The 13859-nt window shown below is 49.7% G+C and overlaps 1 non-coding gene and 1 pseudogene across 1 annotated transcript; one reads left to right on the top strand and one right to left on the bottom strand.

Moving 5' to 3' along the window:
• The first annotated feature begins 2832 nt into the window (after positions 1-2832).
• Positions 2833-3027, top strand: LOC119326883. The gene has a single exon (XR_005158245.1). It is a non-coding gene; the product is annotated as a U2 spliceosomal RNA (small nuclear RNA).
• A 729-nt stretch (positions 3028-3756) lies between these two features.
• On the bottom strand, positions 3757-11742 carry LOC119321015 (annotated as a pseudogene).
• Positions 11743-13859: the final 2117 nt, after the last annotated feature.

The raw sequence follows: 13859 nt of genomic DNA, 5'->3' as shown, positions 1-13859 counted from the left end.
GGACATAAGTGGGTATGAGAAAGTGGTTGAGGGTTTTTGGAGCATATCACTAAGCATCTTGAGCAAGCAAGCCATTAAGCAACACCTCATCCCCTTTTAATAGTATTGGTTTTCCTATGGACTCAATGTGATCTTGGATCACTATAAGTAAAATGTAGAGTCTTGAACTTTAGAGCTTGAGCCAATCCTTTGTCTAGCATTTTGAGGGGTCCATATTCATAATCCATGCCATGCCAATCATTGAACTTTCCTGAAATATTCATCTTGAAATAGCATTAGTTCAATGAGCTATATGTTGTTAATAATTACCAAAACCACCCAGGGATAGTTGCACTTTCACCTCAGCATCATTTTCCCTATTGTGGGCTTCGTCTCGGAGCTCGGCATCGGCAAGCGGCACCGTGGTTGGCGGCGGTTGAGGCATCCAGACTTCTGCGCAAGGTGGCTTTTGTCGCAACGATGACGGCGGTGAGCAATGTCGGAGGCGTGGCCTTTGGTTGTGGCAGTCGGCTCTTCTTCTCCGGCGTGTGAGTGGGAGTGCCTCGACTGTATGTTGCTGTGAAGTTGAAGCCACGGTAGGGGCCGGTGGTATACGTTGACGCGTAATAGGTGGTTCGTTCGGTGCTCCTCCGCGATGCCACCCCTGCCTAGTCTCCTTTGTAGTTTCAGCGTTTGGAGTCGGAGTTGCGCTGACTAGTATGGGTTGTGTTGGAGTGTTGTGTTGCAGCTTCTAGGGCTGTTGTTTTCTCTTCTTTTTTTCCTTTGATCTTCGGATCCTCTGGTCCTAGGACCTTCACCACCTTGTTGTTTTCCGTCGCTTCCTGCTATTATCAATGAATGTCAGCGATGCTGGATCTTTGAAAAAAACATTTAGGGAGTAGTACGTACATGAGGAAAACACAAGGGTGAAATGAAATATAGATGAAAGGGACAAGGAACCTTACTCCTTTTTTAGACGGACGAAATTGATTCCTAGTTGAACCCCCAAAACTTAACTCCTCAAAAACTTTTTAACACAAATTCATTTATTTTGAGGCCATCAATTTAAAGCTTTACTACTCAATTACTTCATTAAACAACTTCTTGGGCACATATTTGACCAGTTCCTCACTAGGAGTGCTAATACAAAGTAAAGGACGAGAAAAATTACACGCTTCAGCTTAAACACAACTTTCTTGAGTGCTTCTGTAAGTCCAATCAATAGTTTTTTCCATCTTATTGCTCTTCTCTGTTGACTTCTATAGCTTGCACACTTGTTTGTTTTCTTCCTCCTCAACCTTTGACATTGCGCCCTCTGCAATCTAATCTCTAGCAACCAGTGCATACACATCTGATAGACATCCATCAATCAATATATCAATGTATTCTTCTTCCCAAAATCGAAAGTTGCAACCTTTTTCCATTTCACACTTGGAGAAACTCATTTGGGTTGTTCTATCGTCTTTGAGATCTAGCAGACCACCAGCCGCCAGCAGTCATCACACTTGATGATTGGCAGAGACACGCCAACGATTTGTTGGGCGAGGGCCGAGCCCGGCCGACGAACGGACGAGGATGCATCAAGGGTCGGACGACGAGCGAGACGCAAGGAGCGAGAGGAGGAAGACATACCATAAGGCGACACGGGGCACTTCGGGTAGCTACGCGGTTTAGTTTCTACCGAAATGTGATGGTGTCGTGATGTAGGTGCGTTGAATCCGGCGCTAATGGTGGCGGGTGTATATGCGGTGATTCCGGCGGCGGCGACGAGCAGAGGCCAAATCAAAGTGGGAGGGCGGAGCAGTCGGTGCTATGGGGTGTCTGCGGTGGTGGGTGGTGGCCGGCGATGGCAAGGATAGCCACGTCGAAGTTGATGCAGTCGAGCAGGGCAGAAGACGGGCGTGGATGGGGAGGAAAAATATCCAAAGAAGCGGCATCGATCAAGTACCGCTCGAGGAGTAAATTTTTAAGGAGTTAAAGAGGATAAGAGATCGACTAGGTCCAGTTTAACTCCTCAAAACAAAATTCTATAGAGTTAAACTGTTTTAGAGGGATCGACCAAAGATGCTCTTATTAGCTTTTGCATTGGAAGTGAGAGAACCAGTTACATTTTAATTCTTTGGGTGTTTATCTTTTCACTATAAGCGCCTACCTCATGGTGACTTGCACAGTCGACCTCAATCGATGGCTACACACGATGATGATAGTAGGCTAATTAGCAAAAAAATAACATGGGAGCACTTGTATTCAATTTATTATTTAAAAAGAGTCAAAAAATCGAGAAACTTTTTATAGAATTAAACATGACCAAGTATTGCACTTGTATAAAAAGATTAAACATGGAATGACCTTTACTGCATTCGGGGTCAAAGATTTGCCAAAAAACGATAGGTACAAGAACTATTCATGCTATATTGTGGTCATAATTTTTTTCCTGAACTCTACGGTAATCATTTCTTCGCCAAATTTTTTACACGCATATAACACCTCGTCATATTTGATTCCAAAAAAGTCCCTTGTGTGCTGTAGTTTCGGCCTCGCATAAGACAACGAGCAGAACGAGCTTTTTTTTAGGGGAACGAGCAAAACGAACTGGAAAAAGCCAGCCAGGGCATTGGGCCATGGAAGCGTGCAGCTGTGTTCTTACTGGGCCTGTTCAAGCCCAAACGAGAGGCGCACAGGTTGCTTGCCGCTATTCTAAAAAGAAAAGAAGTTGATTGCGGCTGCTTGCCTACACGCAGAGAGAGGGGCCCAGGGACTCTTGGCTCTTTTGTTTAGTACCACATCGATTGCGGAGAGTTGAGAGGCGGTCGAGGAAACTATAAACTGAGACCCAGGGCATCATTGCAACTCGTACCTTTCTCGGCCTTTTGGCTAAGATCAAGTGTAGTATTTGTTCTTATCAGTTTAATATCTGATATGTGGGCCATGTGTCCACAACGATATTAAATTTATTTTTTATGGGGGAGGGTCCATCACAATGGCTTGTCGTTGGGCCCTTAGCTGTCGCTTGGGCGTTGCACTACAGCCCAGGCAGGTGCACCCCAACCAAAACAAGGCTAAAATTTGAATTTGCAAAGCTTTTAAAAGGTATTATCAGGGATTGTAGCTGATTAGGAGCTTACTTTGGCCTGAAATCTTCCTTCTTTTTATGATGCTAAGGAAGAAAGTGAGGATTAAAAGCCATGAAATAAGAGAGATACAGGTGAATTATGTTGTTGCTTATGTCGCTTCTTGTCCCTTGACATATGACAAAATCGTAGTCTGCACACCTGATGAAAATCATATCTGATACGGAAGCCTTATGCCTTGTAGTTATAGGCCAATGAATGCCCTCATTGAGTTCAGAAATATTGTCCATTATTAACGAGAAATCTCCCCATTTTACAAATGGAAGCAGACGTATCTGAAAGTTCTATCTGTGCATAAAAGGAAGCTATCATCTCTTTCTACTCGTGCATGTATCTGTTATTGAATTTCTCATGCACATCATCTTCCCTGACAAAGCTTTTCCAGAGTTGAAGAACAGAAGTACCGTGTAAAGCAAGAACCATCAGTTATCACTTATCAGTAGGCACTGCAGCGATTTGTGGCCCGTTCAAGCTTCTGAACCATAATGTAACGTGCAAGCCATCACTGAAAAGGAATTCTTGGGAAAATGGACTCTGCTATATTTTGGTTTACACATTGCGACGACGAGGCGGGCGACCAAGTCTAGATGAACTTCAGAAGATTGGCTGCAGCAACTGACAAAATCAGTAGTACGTTAAGTCGTTTTCAATTCTTTGGAATCATAATATGCAGTTGCTGCTGTACGTGCAGTTGTTGCCGATCTTGAGGGAAGAGCCAGGTGGCCGGCAAGTCGTCCCCGTTCGGCGACGCCATCACCGGCAGAAGCGACTCCGCTCTCCCTCTGGCCGCGAGGTCGGACCAACTGAAGCTGCCTCCTTTCACCATGTAGACGCTCACAGAATAGCGCAACCGCCTCACGTGCCACTCCTCACCTGTGCCGTCTTGCAGGAAGAAGATGCGGTCCGCCCACTCCTTCCGGCGCTCGTCCGGCACGCACACGGCCCTGGAGCACCACCGCCCGACGGACAGAGCTTGGTCGCCACCGAGGGCGCCCCTCTCTTCCTTCCACCTCGACCTCGAGGTGCCGAAGTCGGCCCTGAACACGGTGATGTCCTCGTTCATTGCGCCTTCTGGCGTGACCGGCGCAGCCCGCTGCATGCGTACGCGGGAGATCTCTCCGCGGACCATCAACAGCGCGCCGTCGCCGGACTCGACGAGGTAGTGCAGCGTGACGCGGCGAAACTGGCTCAACGACGGGGGACGGCCCTTTATGACGCGGTCAAGCTGAGAGATGGTCGGCAGCTCGTCGTCGCTGCCGTCGTCAGCGACGGTGACCGCGAGCAGGTCTTCGTTCTGGTCGACGGCGTACAGCTTGCCCCTGTGTGAGGAACTTAGATCTAGCTCACATAGCCATGGCGAAAGTTGGGGATTCAATCTAGAATTTGAATTTGGCAGGTGTGTTCCTTCCAACCACCCTCACGTCTGTATCAGATACAAGGTTGACCGTAGCCACCGAGTCCATCGCCAAAAACCAAAGGAAAGCAACTAACGGCTATAAGTACTATTACACCCGAATCAACGGGCCCCGTTTGGGCTTGTAAGCCACTGGGGTATCTTCCTGGGCCGAGTGGACTTGGGCCTCGGTTCTGGCGCTGTAGCTGTCTTGCTGTTGTCGACACCAGTTGTAGTCGCCGTAGTTCCTCCTTCGTCAGTACTCACCTTGGTAGACAGTGGTTCGCTGACATCCCCCCTTCGTTGAGTAGCGGCTTGACCCCAAGCCGCAGCACGAGGAAATTGTTGCCGCAGAGACTCCAGGTCTTCCCATGTAGCTTCGTCCGGAGAAGAACCACTCAACAGTATCAGGCCTTGCGCCACCGTTTTCTGACCAACCTGACGCACTCGAGACTGAAGCACTTGTACTGGCACCTGCAGATCAGAAAACTGGGATAGGAACAACTGCTGTACCAGGAGAGATCACTTTTTTGAGTTGCGATACATGGAAAACTGGATGGACTTTGCTAGTAGCAGGCAGCTCCAGCTTGTATGCCACTTCACCTATCTTGCCCAGAATTTTATATGGACCAAAGTATTTGAAGGAGAGTTTGTGGTTTGCTCGACGAACAACTGAGGATTGGACATAAGGTTGGAGCTTGAGAAAAACCCATTCACCAACTTCAAAGACACATTTAGTCCGGTGCTTATCAGCTTGAGCTTTCATTCTCTGTTGAGCCCTGTGCAGATGTTGGGTGACAGAATCTAACACAGTCTGCCTTTCTAAGAGCCACTGTTGTATATCAGGAGTAGCTACAGTGTCACTAGCAGTGATGCCAAAGTATCTGGGAGAGTGGCCATACAAAATTTCAAAGGGAGTCTTGCCCACTGCAGAGTGTCAGTTAGTATTATACCAGAATTCACACATTGCAAGCCACTTGCTCCACTGTTTAGGATGTGCACTGATAAAACTCCTGAGATAGCACTCAACTTGTTGATTCACTCTCTCAGTCTGCCCATCAGTAGCTAGATGGTAAGCAGTACTCATATTAAGCTGGGTGCCAGTTCTTTTGATCAAGGTTTGCCAAAATGCACTAGTGAAAACCGGGTCTCTGTCAGACACTATGTACTCTGGCATCCAATGCAACTTGTACACATTATCTAGGAACACTTCAGCAACCTTAGTAGCAGTGAAAGGATGTTTCAAGGGCATGAAATGGCCATATTTAGTGAACTTGTCAATAACCAAGAATATGCAATCAAATTGACCTGAGACTGGCAGACCAGAAATGAAATCCATAGTAACATATTCCCAAGCTTTCTTAGGAACTGGCAGAGGGGACAACAACCCTGGGTAGTTAACCCTTTCTGGTTTAGCTTGTTGACAGATAATGCAAGATTGTACTTTATCTTTGATGAAATTCTTCATCCCTGACCATCTGAACAGAGAATGGATCCTGTGATAAGTAACAGGAAACCCTGAATGGCCACCTACTGGACTGTCATGGAAGGCAGCAAAAATCTTATAATGTAATTCTTGCTTATTACCTATCCATATGGCTCCTTTATATCTAATTATCCCTTGCAGCAATTGGTGATTGGGTTTAGCAACAGGGTCTAGAGCTAGTTGTTGCAGGAGTTCAATAGCAGACTTGTCATCATTATAACTGTCAATTACTTCAGTCATCCATACTGGTTGTATCTTAGACATAGAAAACAATTGTTGATCTGGTGGTCTTCTGGATAGGGCATCTGCTGCAGAATTCTCAACCCCTTTCTTATAAACAATCTCATAATCCAATCCCATTAACTTGGTGAGAGCTTTCTGTTGCCAAACAGTATGCAGCTTTTGGTTCTGCAGACGGACCAAACTTTTCTGATCAGTTTTAATCACAAAATGTTCCATCTGTAAGTAAGGTCTCCACTGTTCTACAGCTAGTAAAATAGCCATGTATTCCTTCTCATAGACTGACAGTCTCCTGTTCTTGGGCCCCAGAGCTTTACTGACATAAGCCAGGGGATGACCTTCTTGCATTAAGACTGCTCCAATCCCTTTGTCACAGGCGTCTGTTTTAATGACAAAAGGTTTATTGAACTGAGGAAGAGCTAAAACAGGGGCCTCAATCAGCTTCTGCTTCAGGATAGTAAATGCTTCTGCAGTAATTGGGGACCAAACAAATGGTACTCCCTTCTTGAGGAGTTCAGTCAGTGGTTTGCTAATTATGCCATAATGCTGGATGAATTTCCTGTAATACCCACTGAGACCAAGAAATCCTCTCACTTCCTTTACATTAGTAGGAGTAAGCCAGTTCTGAACAGTGGATATTTTAGAAGAATCAGTGGATACACCTGCAGCACTAATATTGTGGCCCAGATAATCAATTTGTTATTGAGCAAAAGGCACATTTGGACAACTTAACTTTTCACTGGTCAGCTCTGAGTAATTCCAATACCCTTCTGACATGAGCAAGGTGCTCCTTGTAAGTTTTGCTGAAGATGAGAATATCATCGAAGAAACAGAGTGTATTCTTTCTATTGACAGGTTTCAATGTATTGTTCAGAGAACCTTGGAAAGTGCTAGGACCACCACTCAATCCAAAGGCCAACACATTGAATTCATAGTGACCAATATGTGTAGAGAATGCAGTCTTGTACTCTTCTCTAGGAGCTAACCGAATCTGATGATAACCAGCTCTCAAATCCAGCTTAGTGAACCATGCAGCACCAGCTAACTCATCCAGTAGCTCATCTATAACTGGGACTGGAAACTTACCAGTAACAATAATGGCATTTAACATCCTATAATCCACAACCAGTCTCCATTCTCCTCCTTTCTTCTTAACAAGTAAAACTGGGGAAGAAAAAGGACTTTTGCTAACTCTGATCAGTCCAGCTACAAGCAGTTAATTAATTTGCCTCTCAAGCTCATCCTTTAACTGAGGAACAATTCTGTAAGGTTTTGAAGTAATAGGCCTTGCCCCTGGAATCAGAGGAATGTGATGGTCACTTTCTCTCCTGGGGGGTAACTCTGTAGGAGCTACAAACACATCAACAAACTCATCGATAAGTTGTTGCATCTCATCACGCATTGCAGTGGGTTCTGTGACTTGGATGGTTGAAATGGACACACATGCATAAGTATACTCTGTTGCATTTATACCCTGTAAGGTGACCACACTTCCTTCATAACTGAAAGACATCCACTGTTCCACCCAATCGATTTTCATAGGGCTATGCTGGGCTAACCAATCGAGTCCAAGAATACCATCATACGTGTTGAGAGATAAGAGTCTGAAATTGGATTGGAATTGTACCCCATTACTGGTCCAGTTACAAGCCTCAATACTATGCTGACACGATATAACAGTCCCACCTGCCACTGTAACCTTAACAGGAGCAATGGGAACCACACCTGACAATGTTACAAATTTGCTGTCAATAAACGAATGAGTGCTGCCCGAATCCACAAGGAAACTCAAATTATGCCCCTGAATATCTACTTGTAATTGCAAAACAGGAGCCTCAGGTTCCCTTCCCATAGCAGCAGCAGAAAGTCTGATGGAGTGCACTGAAGATGAATTAGAAGAAGGTTGTTCACTGTCAGAAGTTTCAGATTCTTCTGGTGAGCTAATCTGCAACTGTTCAATCATCTCCTGAACAAAATGCAGTTGCACAGTGGACTTGCACACATGATCTCTGGACCATTTCTCACCACAAACAAAACAGAGACCCTTGGATCTCCTGAATTCTCTCAACGCTGACCACTTATCTTCAGTTCGGTTGGTTTTGGCAGTTTCAGTCCTCCTCTTTTCTTCTGCAGTTTTGACAATGGAAGGAGAAATGGTCGGTGCAGTAGCTGACATGCGCTTGGCTGAATAGCTATTGATCGGTGTGAACCCTTCACCAAGCTCCTCATGTAACAGGGCCAGTTCATAGGCAGCATCTAAATTCTTAGGTTTCTGCAGAGCCACCGCAATCCGCACACCTGGTTTGAAGCCGTCAAGGAATCTGGTAGTATAATGCAAGTCATTTGGTGTATCTTCATAAGTTGTCAGTTGGTCATACAGTTCTGCGAAACGATCCACATAATCTTCTACAGAACTTGTTTGCGCGATTCGAAACAGCTTGTGCAGGAGAGTTTGGTGCTGGTTGCGGCCAAACCTGGCTTGAAGAGCAGAACAGAATTCAGTCCAACTGGAATTGGGCATACGACGCTGCACAGACTCCAGCCAGCGCGCTGCTGCTCCTTCAAATTGCGCTGTAGCCAGAGAAATCCACCTGTGGGCAGGGACGCTCCACAATCTGAACTGATCCTCACAACGATTTTGCCATAATCGAGGATTGGTACCATCGAATCGAGGCATCTCCAGATGCAGAGAGAAGGAAGACGACTCAGCAGTATCCAGAACAGAGAATTCGCGAGGCGAAAAAATTTTGGGCGAAGGATTCAGATCTCGCGCACCTCTCGCCGGTGGAGGCACATAGATGTTGTGGGACTTGCCGTGGTGGTCGCTCTCGAACCCCAACCCGTCGCTGGCTGCGCCGCCTAGAGACGGTCTGCCCTGACGAGATGGCAAACTCCCCTCCGGTCTGGGTCCCTGATCCACCGACTCGAGCTTGTTGACGTCGGCCCGCACCTGCTCGATGTCGAGGGCGATCTCCTCACGGATACCGTCAGCTCTTGCCGACATGAGGTTGTCAAGCGCCGAATTGTTTGCTTCCAGCATCTTACTCATGGATTTGAGGAGAGATTCACCTTGCGCCTTGAGCTTCTGGTCCAAGTCGATGTTGATTTCATGGCGAAGCAGATCAAACACAGCGCGACTCTCGTCGCTGAGCTCCTCCATGGCTTGGCGTCGCCGACGGTCGCTGAATCTGGTGTGGTGGTGGTGTAGTGGAAACTCCAGGTCGAATGGCTCTGATTACCAACTGTGAGGAACTTAGATCTAGCTCACATGGTCATGGCGAAAGTTGGGGATTTGATCTAGAATTTGAATTTGGCAGGCGTGTTCCTCCCAACCACCCTCACGTCTGTATCAGATACAAGGTTGGCCGTGGACACCGAGTCCATCGCCAAAAGCCAAAGGAAAACAATTAACGGCTATAAGTACTATTACACCTGAATCAACAACCTAGTTTGGGCTTGCAAGCCACTGGGTATCTTCCTGGGCCGAGTGGACTTAGGCCTCGGTTCTGGCGCTGTAGCTGTCTTGCTGTTGTCGACACCAGTTGTAGTCGCTGCAGTTCCTCCTTCGTCAGTACTCACCTTGGTAGACAGTGGTTCGCTGACACCCTGTAGAAGGCCATGTCTTTGAGCCGCCTCCATTCGTCTTGGCCGCTCAGCGATCACGCAGGAGCGCCCGGCCGGCACAGCGCGAGCTTGCCGTGCCGCCCTTGGCCAACGACCGCGGCGACGAGGCGGGCCGAGCAGACCACGAGCTTGAGCAAGGACACAGTGGTCTGTGGCTCGGCGTCTCTCTCACACGGGATCCACGGATGCCTGCACTCCGGTAACTCCCGCTCGGCCAGGGCCACGATGGGCTCTTGACGGACACGCACACGGGACACGCTCGGGAGTAGCGCCACAGGCGCCGTGGCGTCGGAGAATGGGTCCAGCAGCGAGTATGCACTGTCATCATGCTCGAAGACGAGCCACTTGCCGCAGGTGGCCCGCGGCGACGGGCAGGCGGAAGGGCCGAGCTTCCACGGGGAAGCCGCGGAAGGTGTCGTCAGTGAAGCAGAGACACGGCAGCAGCGGGGGCGCGTGGTGCTGCAGCACCGACGAACGCCACGAGCGTCACACGGCGCCGAAACAGATACGGTCGGCATACGACGGCACGCGGGCTAGGACTTCGCCGGCAATGTCCGGCGCGAGGTCCGGCAAGGAAGGCTCTAGCCATCGATCGAAATCGCCTGCGCTCTGTGAGGTGTGTTGGCGCCGCCTCCTCGCCGCAGCGCCCTTCTTCTTCCTCACAACTCTCACACATGGTGACGAACTCTACACACGCACGGACACACACATGCACCAAGGAAGAAGACCAAAATGGCTTTGCCAAGAGAAACTTCCTTGATGCCCACCACGGCTACATTGTGTATCCAGCCCTCACGGCCGCTTTTCTCATTCATTTACTCAACTTATATAGCCAAGTACAAGACTCACACACACACCCACTAACCCCACGCACACACGCATGCATGGTCAAGCCCACGGTTGCTTGATCCGATTAGTACTCCACGGGCTAGCTACACACGCTTGGGTAACAGCCAAGTCTCCAGAATCTTTGGATACACACGTATAGGACCAAGCCTCAACTATTGCTTCCTATTCTTCCTCCACGCAGAACTGCCACGCGACTCAGCTGCGCCGGCTCCATAGCTAGCTAACTAATCCATCCATGCATGCAGATCACACACATGAGCACATACTCATGCGTGGCTTATTCCTAACATTCTTCCCTCTAAGCCACGACCTCGCCGCCCATCCTGACAGGACTCCGGCCTCTCGTCGACTGCCACGGAGAACGCCCTTCTTCATCTCCGGCGACACACACCGCAGCTTCTCTTCCTGGCGCACCAACGACCTTGATTCCCTCGAGCTCGAACTCGACTCCGGGCACTGCCATTACAACGTACACGAGGGGTTTTATATCCAGGGACGCGCCGGGCACGCACCCACGTCCCAGCCCACATCGAGCGCCCGCCCCGCCCGCTCTGCCCGCGCCCCCTCCGACATGCACGCACACGTCTGGGCGCGGCGAGCCCGCGATGGACCAGCTCAACGCGCACACCCCCGCTCGCCAACGGCCACCCTACACCATGGTCCCGCCGCGCCTGACACGCCCGGCGCGCGCCCATACACACGCTTGATGCATCCGACACGAGCGCCGCGGCTCCGTGCCACGCGCCTCCACGGTTGTCGCGCCGAGCCGCCGCGACCGCTGCGCCACCACGCAGGTCCTTCGCGACCTCCTCGTCTCCGCGACCGCCTTGCCCTTCGCGCACACTCCTCACGTCCTCGCGCTCCCGGCCCGCGCTCCCGCCGCGCACGTACGCGATCTGCGCAACCAGGTCCAGCGCCTTGACGAGGTCCACTCCCGCGGTCCCAATGCGCCCGACGCGGTCCCATGCGCACCCATAACACGCACCGGTCGCGCCCGGCTCGCCGCCGCCCTCATTGCCCTGCACCGTTGCGAACTCCATGCCGCCATGCAGTGCCGCGCCGCCGCGCCACCACGCAGCGCCTCGGCGGCCTCCGCGGTCGCCGCACGTACGACGTCACCGCCCGCCGCATCCGCCACGCGCCATTGCAGCCACAGCGCCGCCCACCTCCATAGGCTGACACACGGCCCGGAGCTCCATCACGCAGCCGCCGACGAGCGCTGCCATCGCTGCCACGCCTTCGGCATGGCAAGCACGCCCAAGACACCAAGCTCATGATACCAATTGTTGGCGCCGCCTCCTCGCCGCAGCGCCCTTCTTCTTCCTCACAACTCTCACACATGGTGACGAACTCTACACACGCACGGACATACACATGCACCAAGGAAGAAGACCAAAATGGCTTTGCCAAGAGAAACTTCCTTGATGCCCACCACGGCTACATTGTGTATCCAGCCCTCACGGCCGCTTTTCTCATTCATTTACTCAACTTATATAGCCAAGTACAAGACTCACACACACACCCACTAACCCCACGCACACACGCATGCATGGTCAAGCCCACGGTTGCTTGATCCGATTAGTACTCCACGGGCTAGCTACACACGCTTGGGTAACAGCCAAGTCTCCAGAATCTTTGGATACACACGTATAGGACCAAGCCTCAACTATTGCTTCCTATTCTTCCTCCACGCAGAACTGCCACGCGACTCAGCTGCGCCGGCTCCATAGCTAGCTAACTAATCCATCCATGCATGCAGATCACACACATGAGCACATACTCATGCGTGGCTTATTCCTAACAAGGTGTATACTACGAATTGACAACAGACTGGCAGTGTTCCAAAATAATCTCCTACCTAGTTGAGTTAGGCTCTCTTGAGAGTCATTCCAGCTCCTAAAAATACGGGAAGCTGCGCAGCATCTCTTTCCCATCTCAGTGCTTTTTAACTCCAGCCTCGGAAGAAGAGCAGTGGTGGAGTGGCAGGGCTCCGTATAGGGACTTAGTTTCCATGTGGTATTGGAGTTGGACGCGACTAATGTCCTAAGAGCATCTCCAACACGCTCGCTATCTTAGCCGCACACTGAAAAAAAAACTATCATTTTGCACGCGGGGAGCCGAAAGAGGCGCTCCAATAGCCGCGCAATAATCATGCGCGCGGTAATAATGGGTTCAGCGCGCGGAGAAAAACGGCATCGCGCGCTGCTTATTTCGTGCACCCGTTCCCGCGCATTGGACAAGGACGACTCACGTGCGACTTCACCAACCGCCAGATCCGAGACCTCCAGACGCTGGCGCCGCCGCCCGCACCTTCCCCGTTTGCTTCGGTGACCTGTCGGCGCTTCCCCCGCCTACCCTGCACGCCGCCGCTTCTTCGTCCACCTCCTCTCCGTGCCGTCGTCCCTCGAGCACACCATTTCTCCGACGAACAGCGCTCAACGGCCCATTGCAGCTCGGTGCCCACATGGTGTTTGACAAAACACTTGCATGGTATGTATTGCTTCAACTTTATATTTTGTAGATGAATTTGATGCATGTTGTTTGTAGTTTTATAAACTAGTTTAAATTCAATATTGTAGATGGGTTCGGCATACGATTCTTCCGACGAAGAATTGGATATTCAAGAGGAGGACCTCACAATGATACTAGCTATGCACGCCAATAAAAAGTCGAAGCACGGTGGTTTGGTTATGGGTCATCATAAATTTTAGAGGGATAAGATCGATGCCCACAACAGATTGGTGAGGAACTATTTTGCGAAGAGTCCCACATACCCCGAGTCCTACTTTCGGCATCGTTTTATGATGAGCATCGAGTTGTTCAAACGCATTGCAGAGAAACTGGCGAGCCATGATCAGTTTTTTCAGCAAAGGATGACTACTGTAAGGGCATATTTATCCCTAAGTGGTTTTGGTGATTGATGACAATGCGTTTGCGGACTAATCGTGTGCATTGAGCATTTCAGATATCTCATGTCTAGGCACTAGACGATTTGATGCCCCTTGGAGCCTATCGAAGACGGTGTTTCTCTATGTTTCTTTTTGGTGGAACCGAGTCATAGGAAAGCCGTACTATTAAGGGGGGTCCGCTTCGGAAAGGTATGGGTGGAATCAACACGTACACAACCCCATATGCACCCACAACCTCCTTCCCATCT

The sequence above is a fragment of the Triticum dicoccoides genome, chromosome 6B (assembly GCF_002162155.2).
Source record: "Triticum dicoccoides isolate Atlit2015 ecotype Zavitan chromosome 6B, WEW_v2.0, whole genome shotgun sequence".
Lineage (NCBI taxonomy): Eukaryota > Viridiplantae > Streptophyta > Magnoliopsida > Poales > Poaceae > Triticum > Triticum dicoccoides.
The sequence above is the reverse complement of the archived record's forward strand: the minus strand, read 5'-3'. Positions and strand labels throughout refer to the sequence as shown.